The following is a 14718-nucleotide window of genomic DNA, read 5'->3' as shown; positions in this document are numbered from 1 at the left end:
CCCCGGATGTGACTGCACGAGTTCTGCCAGTCCGGGACGCGCTGCCTTCCGGCTCGCAGACTCTACGTGCTTCGCCAGTGGCTCACGAGCGCTGGGGGGACGGTCTCCCTTCCCTCAGCCCTCCAGCCCCCTCTCCGGAGTCAGGGTGCGGAGCCAGAGCGAATCGCTCTCCTCCAGCTTTTCCGCGGGACCCTCGTGCTTCCCGGATCAGCACACCCACTCCGCGCTGCCCCACCGCTGGTACGTCAGCAATTGTAGCGATGACTCCATTAGCGAGGGCTCTGCCTGCCTGGTTAGCGCGGGCCAGCCCCTCGCGGTGGCTCATACGCACAATCAGACTCGGTTACGCGATTCAGTTCGCGAAACGGCCCCCCAAGTTTACGGGCGTGTATTTCTCCAGGGTCAACCCCCTGTCCGCCCCTGTCTTGCGAGAGGAGATTGCTGCCCTCCTGGCGAAGGGTGCAATCGAGCCGGTTCCTCCAGCCGAGATGGAGAGTGGGTTTTACAGCCCATACTTCATCGTACCCAAAAAGAGCGGTGGGTCACGGCCAATCCTAGATCTGCGCGTTTTGAACCGCTGTCTGCACAAGCTGCCGTTCAGAATGCTCACGCAGAGGCGCATTCTCCAATGCGTTCGTCCTCGGGATTGGTTTGCAGCCATAGACCTGAAGGACGCGTATTTCCATGTCTCCATTCTTCCACGCCACCGCCAATTTCTGCGGTTTGCGTTCGAGGGTCGAGCGTGGCAGTACAAGGTCCTCCCCTTCGGGCTCTCTCTGTCTCCGCGGGTCTTCACCAAACTCGCGGAGGGTGCCCTAGCGCCCCTTCGGCTCGCGGGCATTCGCATACTCAATTATCTCGACGACTGGCTGATTTTAGCCCACTCGCGGGAGCAATTGATTATGCACAGGGACGAGGTGCTTCGGCATCTCCGCCTACTGGGGCTTCAGGTCAACCGAGAAAAGAGCAAACTCGCCCCCGTGCAGAGGATTTCTTTTCTCGGGATGGAGCTGGACTCGATCACCATGGTAGCGCACCTCTCCGAGGAACGCGCTCGCCTGTTGCTGAACTGTCTGAGGGAGCTCGACAGCAAACTAGTGGTCCCACTGAAGTTCTTTCAGAGGCTCCTGGGGCATATGGCATCCGCAGCCGCTGTCACGCCGCTCGGGTTGCTCCATATGAGACCACTTCAGCACTGGCTTCACGATCGGGTCCCCAGACGCGCATGGCACGCGGGCACACACCGGGTCTCGGTTACTGCGCTGTGTCGCCGCGCCCTCAGCCCTTGGAACGACCCCTCGTTCCTACAGGCCGGTGTGCCTCTAGGACAGGCGTCCAGCCATGTTGTTGTTTCAACAGACGCTTCCAACACGGGTTGGGGGGCCGTGTGTCGCGGGCATGCGGCTGCGGGCCTCTGGAAGGGTGCCCAGCTGCATTGGCATATCAATCGCCTAGAGCTGTTGGCAGTGTTCCTCGCTCTCCACCGCTTTTTACCGGTGCTGGAGCAGCAACACGTGCTGGTCAGGACGGACAGTACGGCGGCGGCGGCGTATATCAACCGCATGGGGGGTATGCGCTCTCGCCGCATGTCTCAGCTCGCCCGCCGTCTGCTCCTCTGGAGTCACCCACGGCTGAAATCGCTGCGCGCCATTCACGTCCCAGGCACGCTCAATCGTGCAGCCGATGCGCTCTCACGACAGCTGTTACGCCCTGGAGAATGGAGACTCCACCCCGAGTCTGTTCAGCTGATATGGGCGCGATTCGGGGAGGCCCAGATCGATCTGTTGCTTCCCCCGAGAACGCTCACTGCCAGTTGTTTTTTTCCCTGACCGAGGGCTCTCTCGGCACGGATGCACTGGCCCACAGCTGGCCTCGGGGCATGCGCAAGTATGCGTTTCCCCCAGTGAGCCTGCTCGCGCAGTTTCTGTGCAAGGTCAGGGAGGACGAGGAACAGGTTCTGCTAGTTGCGCCCCTTTGGCCCAACCGGACCTGGATATCAGAGCTCTCACTCCTCGCGACGGCCCTCCCCTGGCGGATCCCTTTGAGAGAGGACCTACTCTCTCAGGGACAGGGCACCATCTGGCACCCTCGCCCCGATCTTTGGAACCTCCACGTGTGGTCCCTAGACGCGAGGAAGACTTAGGTAACCTACCGACTGCGGTGGTTAATACCATCACTCAGGCTAGAGCCCCCTCCACGAGGCGCGCCTACGCCCTGAAGTGGAGTCTATTCACTGAATGGTGCGTCTCTCGCAGAGAAGACCCCCGAAATTGCCAGATTAGTGTTGTGCTCTCTTTCCTTCAAGAGAAGTTGGACAGCAGGCTGTCGCCCTCCACTCTCAAGGTTTACGTGGCCGCCATCTCCGCTTATCATAGCGCGGTAGCTGGCGGCACCGTGGGAAAGCATAACCTGGTCATCCAGTTCCTTAGGGGTGCTAGGCGAATTAATCCATCTCGCCCCCCTCTCATGCCCTCTTGGGATCTCGCCCTCGTTCTCACGAGTCTGCGATCCGATCCCTTTGAGCCACTCGAATCAGTATCTCTAAGATTTCTGTCCCTGAAGACAGCTCTGCTGGTTGCGTTGGCCTCCATCAAGAGGGTCGGGGACCTGGAGGCATTTTCGGTCAGTGACTCGTGCCTGGAATTCGGGCCGGATTACTCTCACGTTATCCTGAGACCCCGCCCCGGTTATGTGCCCAAGGTTCCTACCACCCCCTTTAGAGATCAGGTAGTGAACCTGCAAGCGCTGCCCCCGGAGGAGGCAGACCCAGCCCTTTCTTTACTTTGTCCAGTTCGCGCTCTGCGCATTTATGTGGACCGTACTCAGAATTTTAGATCATCTGAGCAGCTCTTTGTCTGTTATGGCGGTCGGCAGCAGGGAAGTGCCGTATCGAAACAAAGATTATCCCACTGGATTGTGGATGCCATTTCACTCGCTTATTCGAGTCGAGGTCAGCCGTGTCCCCCGGGAGTACGTGCACACTCCACTCGGAGCGTTGCATCCTCTTGGGCGCGTGCACGCGGCGCCTCTCTAACAGACATCTGTAGAGCTGCGGGCTGGGCGACACCCAACACATTTGCAAGGTTTTACAATCTGCGAGTGGAGCCGGTTTCCTCAAGGGTATTAGGTAACCCTTTGGTGATTGAGGAGACAACTCGGTAGGGTGTTGAAACACGCTTGCTGCGCCATTCTCCCTAACACGGAGGTACGTGCGCCTTTTTTATCTGTCAGTAAAGTTCCCCGTCAGGTGAGCCCTGCAGATTCCTCCGTGGCCCCCAGCACTGACTCAGCGGAGGAGTCACTTGCTGGCCCACTACGTTGTAGGTCTGCCCGCTGGTCAGCCCGCGTTTTGGGTAAAGGTGCCTGCTATGCGTGATCCCCACTAGGCGATCCCATATGCTTATTCCGCCACGGTTAAGTCCCCCCCCTGGGCGGACCCGTGTCTTCCCTCTCCGCTAACCACTCTTTGCTATGCGTACTCCCCCTTTTTAGGGCTAGTCCATAGGTAAATTCTGCCATCTCCCCCCCCCTTGGGTAACGGATGGCCTCCGCAGCGTCCTCCCTATCGGGATTGCACGCTTCCCAACGTACTGTCGTATTTCCTAGAATTATCTAGATGCTCACGACTTCCCAAAAAATATATCTAAATCCGTAAAACTTCTGTTGAAGTAGGATAAATTAGGGCCAGGGACACGTTGGAGGACCGCGCCCCCCATGATGTGGGTGCGTCACGCTTGCTTGACTATCTCCTCATCGGGGGTGTTGGTAAGGTGCAGTCATTATGGCGCTTTCCATATTCTCCCATTCATGGCACTGAAGTTCCCCAACCGAAGGGGAACGTTCGAGGTTACAGAAGTAACCCTTCGTTCCCCGAGGAGGTGAACGGAAGTGCCATATTCCGTCGCCATAATGACTGTCCCTTAGCTGTTTGAAAGTCTCTTCAGCTTAAAAGGATGGCGTCTGCTGGCTTCAGGTGTGCTTATATGCTGAGATAATTGCAGATGTCGCACACCTGCGCAAGCTTACGCTGCCAATTAATTTCATTCATTGGCCCGTTCAATACTCTCCAGATAAGCGGCTTCTGATCCGAATCCTCCCATTCATGGCACTTCCGTTCCCCTCCTCGGGGAACGAAGGGTTACTTCTGTAACCTCGAACGTTCTATCCTGCTATCATCCCATAAAGGTATTTTCAGTCCTTCTCTGAAGGGTATCAAGAAACATTAAAGAGACGAGCCTCCCTATTCACAACCCATACCGCCGAACCACCAGGGGCCGCCCCTTGCTCTTAAATGTGAGTCTGTTCTGTGCTTTCGCTTTGTTTAGGCACGAAAACACTTTGAAATAAATATATAAATGGTGGGATTCCCTTTCCTTTTTATTACAGGTGCCATCACCCCTCCTATGCAATCCTCAAAACAGTCATATAATGGTGCATGACTGTCAGCTGACCTGCTCCATAGTGATAAATAGACTCTACACTGTTAGACATTTCAAAGGGTTTTTACAGTAACTTACTGGCAACACTGTTGCCAGTAAGTTACTGTATTTTAGATTTACAGTATACAACTGTAAATCCGTTTACAGCATGTTACTGTAGTGTCTGAAAATGGTTAACTACTGTAAAAACCTAAGTTAACAGTTAGCTACTGTAAACCTTTTAATTTTGTCCTAAATATTTTATAATATAATTTTATTAATATTATTTTAATACTATAGACCTAAAAAAGACACAATTACAAAATATTAACAAAATAAACACTCTTTATTTAAAACATTGGAGATGCTTAAAACAAGCTTAAAAATGTGTAAAAACATTACATTTCAATCATTCAAAATATTTTATTTTAAGAAAAAAAAACATTGAAAATGACAAAGCACATTAACATACATGTACAAAACTAATTTAAGTGTCTGACCTGCATATTGTTGAGAAAAAAAAACCCAATTGTACTAAGTACTACTGACATTAAACCAGACACAATTACAAAATATTCCATTCTTTAAAACATTAATAATGCTTAAAGCATTTAAGGAAAATGTGTGAAAATTACATTAAGCAATAAAATCAACACATTAAAAATAAATAAATCACACAAAGCACTAGAACATACATGTACAATAAAAATTTAAACTTCTGAATTGCATATTGTTGGAAAAATAAATATTTGTAACTATTAGCCGACTCAGAAACAACCCAACTTTAAAATATTACTGATTCTGGTGTCAAATGCTCAACAAGGTCTGAATTCACATGTTCAAATGCAATTCATCTTTATTTCTATTGCACTTTTACAATGTAGATCAATGATGTCAAAGCAGCTTAACATAGAAGTTCTTGTAAATTGAAGCTGCTTCAGTCCAGTTTTCAGAATTGAAGCAGTAAATGTCACTGCTGAAAGTCCAAACACTGAAGAGCAAATCCACCGATCCACCAATCGTAGCCAAGTGATCCAGTGGCGACAGTGGCATGGAACAAACTTCACCAACTGACGAAAGTGTAGAATAAAATCCCTTGAGAGATACCAGGCTCAGTTGGGCACGACCAGTTCTCCTCTAGCCAAACTTGTGCAAGGCCGCAGTCTAGGCACCAGAGGCTTGAAAGTTCACCAGCGGGTGGTCAGGCTGGCCCATTGGATCAATGCGGAAACTCATTGATCATGTGTGTCTTTTAGGATTCACTCCTCCATGACCACCACAGCATCTGGTCAGGATTTGGCCCAGTCCAGGATTATGAAGAACTCTGGATAAGGACAAACAGACTAACATAAGCATAGAAGAAGCTTGTTTAAAAAAAATAAATCATATACTGGTTAATTATTTTGAAGCATGGCAGCTAGGTTGGGGTAGTTTTCAGCTGGTACTGAGCAACTGGCTCCTGCTCATAACCTGCTCACTACCATGTTTAAAAGATAACTAACCAGAATGTCCTGTTTATTTTTTCCCCTAACAAGGTTTTACAAAAACATTGTAGCATTTGTGATGGGTTGATTCACTGCAGGATAGATTAGACTATTTGTTTTATGTATTCCTAATAAACTAAAACTGACTGAATACTGATAAAACTATTGAGAGTGTCTCACCTAATCCAAGTTCTCAGTTAGCTGGTGAAAGAAGGATAACTCACTGTTGTTCATGGTTGTCATTCTCTTCAGTACTTCTCCTGCTATCTTCTGGCTCACTCTGGTTGTTGCTGTGCATTTTGTTTCATCCTCTGGAATTATTTATACAAAAAATTTTATTATTTTATTTATTACAAAATATTTAGGCAACATGAAATGGGGAAAAAGACATTTAATACATAGACAAATGCATGTATCCCAATACTAATTATTGTATTTTGAAATGTCTGACCCATGACAGACCTCAATCTGCTCAAAAATATTATAAACAAAGATGAAAAAAAAAACCTACTAAATGGTTTAATAAAAAAGGGAAAACGATTTTTTTATTTAGCTAGCAACTAAACATGTGACACATTTTGTATTAAAGTAACGTTAATATATTGAGAAACAAATAGATGTACAGTACTTACTGTTGTATGAGGTCCAGTTTGCACAGGCAGGCTCCCAGTATTCTATATTGAGACCATAAAAAAGCCAAAAATACAGGTAAGAATACCATGCTACAATCCACAACCTCCACACAACTTTTTTTATTTGTTTACCTTGGTTGCTTACTGGTCTTGCTTATTTTTTAAGCATAAGGCTGTGCTGATCAAGATGTTCCTCTGAAATGCTGTTTGTTTCTTCAGACAAAACCTGCTGCTGTGCCAGTGCCATATCTAAACAGAAAAAAATATAATGGTAACAATTATGTTAAACCAAATGTCAAGAGTTGTGATAAAAAAATAATTAGCAAACAATAAATAGCAAAAAGGTGGTTCTTAGCATAATGCATAGAGGTAAAGTTGGTTTTATATTAGCAGATTCAGACTTCCCCCTTAATAATTTAATTTCATAAAAGTATTATTTGCAAACTCTAAATAGCGAAATCATTTTAGCAGCTAATGACTATCAAAGTACAACATGCTCACGGTCAAATAAACAGTGTTAATGTTGATTTCAAGTCATACTGGCATGCTAATTCTGATCGAATATTCAAAGTAACATGGTAAACAGTATAGAGTCTTCTAAATGAACGAATGTGCGAATATAAAACCAACTTTACCTCTATGCATATTGTAACGTTATAGATTTACGTTAACGTTCTTATAGGTTACGTCGCGATGTTATTTTCTCAAGCTAACGTTATAAGTTACTCTAAACCAGAGAAAAATAAGTTCACAACATCTAATATATATAGTATAAATCAATATAAGTTAAACGTTGCACGTTAAAATGAGTTTGAGTCCAATTCAGTATAAACTTAGCTCAGTTTAGCTAACAGTTAACATTACCATTTTAAGATCGCTTCAGCCAATGTTGCCGAGCAAACAAATGCTAATAGAGGTGCTCAAATCAATGTCGAGTGTTGTCAGCACAGACAGACGCGCTTTTACCTGGATTATTTGTTGGTCTTTCATTCATATTCTTCTGGGGGAAAACAGTCTCTGCCGGACCGTTGTCTCGTGCTAAGTGTCCTCCAAAACTGTCTGCATACCTCTGGTTCCCTCCTAAACCAAAACCCGCTGCAACACCGGTTCCTATGTAAATAAATAAAAAGATATGACGAGAACAATGGCTAATAGTCATAAACAGTCTTATTTAAAGTAATAGTAGTGTTAATGTAATAAATTAAATAAAGGTAACATCTTAATAGATGATATATTTCTCAAATGGGCGAAATAACGCCAAGCCAGAAAAAATAATAATAGCCAACTTTATACTTTACTTTGTTCTATTCTCGTCCACAAAACATTCTGTAAAATGAAACACTGCCTCAGCTTACCAGAGTAAAGTTTGTTAAATCCAGTATGTTCTTCAGGCACACTAATAAAATGTCCTCCAGAATTGCTCCAGGGTCCTCAGGCAAAATGTGGTGCAGAGTAGTCGAATCGCCGCAAGGTGGCGTTGAAGCAGTTGTGGAAAATACAGTATAATACACGAATTTTTACAAATACAGTACATCGCTGTATATGTTGTTCGACGTCACACTAAATTCCCATAATGCAACGGTAAATACAGTTATTTACCGTAAAAGGAATTTGCAGTATTACACTGGGTGAAATACAGTAAATAACTGTGTAATTTACAGAAATGTCTAACAGTGTATTTCCCAAACGGATTCTGTACACGCGGAGTGAAAGTCTGGCTTTTGGGTGCTTGTTTAAACAGACATATACACATTAATTATTAATAATACACATTAATTAACAATAATAATATCTAAATATGTCGATCTTGGTGTTTTTTTTTTTTTAACACAACTAATTTAGTCTTAAATGAGCCTAAAAAGTTAGGAAAGCAGCCGAATGCCTTCATCATAATGTTAGATGTGTGCATTTTTAAAGTGACACCTGTTATTTTATGTAATCAAATAAAAAATAAAATTAAACATTTAAAAAAGTTTTAATAAATGATGTATTCGTTGCTCTTTAATCCAAATGTGTGAAATATACAGTGAGGAAAAAGCTAATGAGATTTACTTGATTTTAATTCATTATAACAGCTAATCATTGTAATAAGCTGAACTGTTTGCTAATGCATTTGGTGCTAATGTATATATTTATTTTTTTCTTTTGTAAATAATAAAACATATTACTGACAGTTTAACTATTTATTTACAATGAAACAGCTACAAATGAACATATTTAGTAATTTTGGGATATTTTAAGGGACAAGGGGTGGGGTGGGGGGGTCCCTCATTATGGTGGGCATATCCCTTATTTTCACATCCCAGTATTGACAGCTATGGGTACATATGCTGTCAACTTGCAATCAATTAGCATTTTTATCAGTAAAGTTGACAGTCTGTTTGACCACTGATGCAGAAGATAATTTGCATAATGACCAAAGTTAAAGGTCTTTGCACACTGAAGTCCGCAGTTTTCGTATGTGCTTTTTTTTAATATTCAAATGCAAAATATTTGTCACGTAAACATAAGTATTATTTAATCCATTCCTTAAAAACGCAAAATATTTTGGAGTCAGTTCAAGCAGTGAGACTTTGTTCTCCTCTCTTCTCCAAAGTAGAAAAAGAAAGAGGATCATGCTACATATTGTGTTCATAAATACTAGCCTACATAGAGAGGAAGGAGAATTTTCATTAAATTAATTAATTAATTAATTAATTTATTTATTTATTTATTTATTTATTTATTTATTTATTTATTTATTTATTTATTTATATTATTTTCTGAATGTTTATTTTATTTTCATTTATGCACATTGAATTTTTAAAATTAATTAATCTATCTATCTATCTATCTATCTATCTATCTATCTATCTATCTATCTATCTATCTATCTATCTATCTAATAAATTATTATTTTTTAATAGTATTTTTATTTTTAGTATTTATTTATTTAATTATTTATTATTATTATTATTTAATTATTTTATTTTATTTTATTTTTATTTATGCACAGTGGAAAACATTTTGTGTATTTATTTTATTTTATTTAAATTTTATTTTATTTTATACATTTTTTTCAATACAATATTGTTTAGACATTTTGCAAGTGTTGAATAAGAAATACAACACATACAGTTCATGTAAATTATTAAGCTTAAACAAATTACATCATCATTTTTCATGGCTCCTACCCTTTTTTACTTGAGTAAAATATTGCATTATGAAACATTATGATAAGTAAATGCTTTAAATAATGTAACAAGCACACTGAATTGATCTCAATCTGACTGTTTTAATGACTTCAATTTTCTATGAATCTGGAAAGCATGTACTGTACAGTATAGTTGTGTAACATAAACATTTTCTTCCTATTGGAAATGTGTCAGAGAGGCAGATTTATATGCGGCTGCAGCTCCAAAACATCTCTGCATATTGCAGCGAAAGCCACTTTCATGTTTTGTGTCATTCAAGCGCACGATAATACCAGAAAATTGCTCAGCTTGACGCTTGATCCTTGCAGACTGAGGTGCGAATGTCACCGGAGTGACGTTTCGAGCGCCGCTGGAGTGACGTTTCTCATATGAGACTTTTATTACGGAAATATTATTGTGCTCAAATTTATTGTTCGCATCAAAAGCTTATAGAACGAAGGAAGCAACCTTAAGGTCTGTAACAATATTGCATTGCATTGCAAAGCAGAGTTGAGACCGGAGAGAAAGAGAGAAAGAGGGGGGCTCTCGAATGCTAACCACATTTGAAAAGATGTCCCTGAGAACACAATGAAACAATCTTATCAGTATGTGCATCAGGCCAGAGCTCAGCTGTAAATCAAGACATCAGCACGAGCTGCCAGTGACCTTCTTCCATGCTGATCTATAGAAGCACACGCCAGCAAATATTGCTCCGGTGGGCCTATAGGAGACCAAGATCTGTGCCTCAATGTAAAAATTACTGGGTTCCACACAATTCCTCCATGTTGTCCCAACATAAATCCATTAAGTTACTTTCAAGGGGACAAAATAAGGTGGGTTGAAGATAAAACCATTGAGTTGTCCCAAAAAAATGTGAGAATTGTCTTGGTTCAACTCATATTAACAACCCAGGTTCATTCTGATTTGGTACCCCTGCATATATTTCTGAAGACAAATATGTCCCAGGAGGTACTTTTTTGCAGTTTTTGTGTTCACAAATCCACCAGAGGCCACTGTGTACGTTTTTTTTTTAGATCTCATATTTCTAGTGCCATTCGCACCTGCTCTACCAACGCAATCTCATGACAATTCGTAACTTTTTGATTTAGTGGCTAATTCGTATGATCTAATTCATACAATTTAGTACGATTTGCTCATCACCCAATGACCGTTGGTTTTAGGGGCGGGGTTGGGTGCCACGCCTCTTTTTTAAAATCGTACATTTTCGTACGACTGAAACAAATTTGTACGAATTAGCCACTAAACTGACAAAAATTTAAATACTTAAGTTTCCTCAATGTTTTCAAAAGCTATCCAAAAAAAAGCCCTCACCTGATTTTTACCACATTTTCAGATTTTACCACATCCTCACCTTGTTATTTACTTGTTTATTATTCTTTTGCCTCTTGTTTTTGTCTTACCTGCTTTCTGGAATTGATTTTCTTCGGATTCGAGCCCTGTTGTCGTGGTCAACTCCTCTCTGCGTCTCAAGTCTGCCAACGTACGTGGCGAGCCACTGGACAAACTGGTAACTGGTATGCATCTATAAGGAGGTAAGCGGTCAGCTGGTAAACACGAAAAGTGCTTTAAAGGTAAAATGCTGCCATACATACTTATATCTGCGTAATTCCCAATCTCCAGAAATGTATATAGGGCTACGCTTTTAAAATGAGCCCATGTTGCAATTTTGAGTGCTCATCCACTAGACAGGACACTGCAAAAACCAAAAATTGTATAATAAATTGAATGAATACAATACATTGAATGAATTACATTTCAATACAATTCTAAAAACATTTTTTCAGTAATTTTCTATCATTGTTATTCAGCTTTATTTTGTAAAGATGGTACTTTGGTAAAGAATTAGTTCACTGTAAAAAAATTCTAGATTCCACACAATTGATTTGTCAATTGACAACTGGAAACAATAAAATTATTTATATATATATATATATATACAAACGTAAGTGGTTAAGTTAAATGAATTTGTCACAAAAAACTTCAAGATTTGTGCTGTATCAGCTTATTATAAAAATGTAGTTTGAACAAACAGCAAATGTTTTTTGAATGAGCTAAAACTAGCTGCAGAACTATAGTAATACCAATATCATAGAATTGAACTAATTGGCTTTGTCTACAGTTAGATACATTTATACCACATCAGTGTCATTTAACAGATTAAATCTAATAGTATTCGATTTTAACAGATTTAGATTGTTGTTGTTGTTGTTGTTGTTGTTGTTGTCATCATATCAGTGTGTTAATAATATTTATTTAAGAAAAGTATTCATTGATAAATTGATATTAGAAAAAAATTTTTAATAATTATTGTTATATTATTTTTATTATTACTAATACAGCAGTTATTTTTTTGCATATTCATCCTGTTAGTATCAATACTACTACTACTACTACTACTACTAATAATAATAATAATAGTAGTAGTAGTAGTAATTGTAATAATAATAACAATAATAATTAGTTTGATGTTTTAATAATAGTTATTTGCTTCTTTCATTATTATTATTATTATTATTATTATTATTATTATTATTATTATTATTATTATTATTATTATTATTATTATTGTTGTAGTTGTTGTAGTTGTTGTTATTATTGTTATAATAATAATAATAATAATAATAATTATTATTATTATTTCTATTATTTTATTATTATTATCATTGTTGTTGTTGTTAATATTATTATTATTAATTTTGTTGTTGTTAATAATAATACTCAGTGTGTTGTTAATAATAATAATAATAATAATAATAATAATTATTATTATTATTATTATTATTATTAGAATTCTAAAAATATTTTCATAATTATTAGTTTGCGTATGCATTCTATTAATAATAATAATAATACTTAGAATTAAAAAAATATTTTCATAATTATTAGTGTGTATATTCGTTTTATTAATAATAATAATGATTTATTGAAAAATGCCACTCACCTTCAAAAATTGAGGTCATCTGACAACAGTCTAGCATTTTGCTTTATAGAATATATTTGTTAACATATTGAATACCCTGATCAGTGAGCAGTAAGCCAGTGTTCAGCTTTTAAAATTTGCCAGTGCAGTGAGAGTTCATTTGGACCACACATTTCACTCTCTCACAGCTCTTTCTCACACTTACAGAACACATTTGCAAACTTCTAAGTGAATATCATGCCCTAAATGAACAGAATTAAAACTTTCTGAAGGTCATTTTTTTTCCAGAGTTAACACTGACTTCTTGCACCATATCAGTGAGTAAAAATAGCTTTGCTCTTTTAATTCATTTCCGATGGAAAGCATATTAAAAGAGCACATATAAAAAGAACAGCCATTTTAATAGGGGAAAAATGTCCTCATTTCCACTCTATTTATATTAGAAGATTTAACAGGTGAAAGATTTAATAGCGTCGGAGGTCTGGTTTCATCAGGAGATTATAAAACAAGGTGGCTAATAAGCCCAATTTCGCTCAAATGTAAAACATAATAATAAATTAAGACAAAATGAGCTTTGTGGTCAAATTATTAAATATTTCATGCAAATATTATAAGAGCTCTTGCACGGATATCATTTAATAACTCACAGGAAATCAGTTCTTTCCCAAAGAGACTCGGCCGTATAACTTTACATTGTAATTTAGAGTGACTTACAATTGATTTAACCTGAGGTCAGTTCCCCGACATTAGAGACAAAGAGACTCTGGTGAAATTGTTCATTTAATGATTAACACATTAAAGAAATGGCCGACCACAAATTAGCATTTTTATCTTCATTTACTCTTTGCATGACACTGTTCTTTCTGTTCAGGAAGTTTTTGAGCCTTCTGTATAATTAAAGCATAACTAATGTTTATTTTCACATCCAAACAATATATTTTCATCTGTGTATTCAGAAATACTTGTCACATAAATATTGCATCAATCGTATCTATGGAGCCAGATCAGTCTCAAAAATAATGCGTTTACAAAATATAATACATACATTTACAGCACTATTAACATTCACAAAATTTCAAACCATGTTCAAAACACGATTCATAAATACACAAATCCAATTCGTAAAACTTAATACACGATTTATAAACACACAAATTCAATTCTCAAATGTAAAACACGATTCATAAACACACAAATCCAATTCTCAAATGTAAAACACGATTCATAAACACACAAATCCAATTCTCAAATGTAAAACACGATTCATAAACACATTCATAAATGTAAAACACAATTCATAAACACACAAATCCAATTCTCAAATGTAAAACACAATTCATAAACACACAAATCCAATTCTCAAATTTAAAACACGATTCATAAACACATTCATAAATGTAAAACACAATTCATAAACACACAAATTCAATTCTCAAATTTAAAACACGATTCATAAACACATTCATAACTGTAAAACACAATTCATAAACACACAAATCCAATTCGTAAATTTAAAACACGATTCATAAATACACATCCAATTTGTAAATTCAAACCACAATTTTATTTTAAAGATAGCATAACTTTCCTGCAACATTCTAAAAACATTCATGCAACATTCAGTTTCTTTTCAGCTTAGCTCTCTTATTAATCTGAGGTCGCCACAGTGGAATGAACCGCCAACTGATGAAATGCCATCTGACTCTGTTCTAATCTTTTCTGTTAACATTTTCTAACTTGTACAAATTAAAAATACCAGATTATTTCAACCTAAATTGGATCAAATATGGATATGGATTGTTAGGTTGAAATAGCACAGCAGTTTTTAGAGTGTAAAAATGCTATGAGAATGTTCCATAAACATTATTTTGCATTCAGACAACTCTTAAGGAATGTTAGCAACGTTAGCAATGTTAGCTAGAAAGTAATGTGAACGCTCCCTGTTAGCTGGGTCTAATTCACTAGACACTGTCCTGCTATGAAGAACAGCCTTGGGTTGAAACAGCATGAGTAAATGATGACATTTCTGGGTGAACTTTTTCCTTGAAGATGGATGTTTGTGTCCTGCTC

General features: G+C 39.0%; 1 long non-coding RNA gene across 2 annotated transcripts; it reads right to left on the bottom strand.

Annotated features, from left to right (window-relative positions):
• Nucleotides 1-4745: 4745 nt before the first annotated feature.
• LOC141386166 (uncharacterized) lies at nt 4746-7561 on the bottom strand. 2 transcript variants are annotated; one of them, XR_012407577.1, is made up of 5 exons: nt 7501-7561; nt 6667-6783; nt 6535-6576; nt 6127-6213; nt 4746-5742 (listed from the first exon to the last, which is right to left on the bottom strand). It is a non-coding gene; the product is annotated as an uncharacterized lncRNA (long non-coding RNA). The 2 variants fall into 2 exon arrangements; XR_012407578.1 differs by having other exon boundaries at nt 6083-6213; nt 7501-7547.
• Nucleotides 7562-14718: the final 7157 nt, after the last annotated feature.

This window comes from Danio rerio, chromosome 6, assembly GCF_049306965.1.
Source record: "Danio rerio strain Tuebingen ecotype United States chromosome 6, GRCz12tu, whole genome shotgun sequence".
NCBI classification, from domain to species: Eukaryota; Metazoa; Chordata; class Actinopteri; order Cypriniformes; family Danionidae; genus Danio; species Danio rerio.
This window is presented reverse-complemented; position numbering and strand designations above follow the sequence as displayed.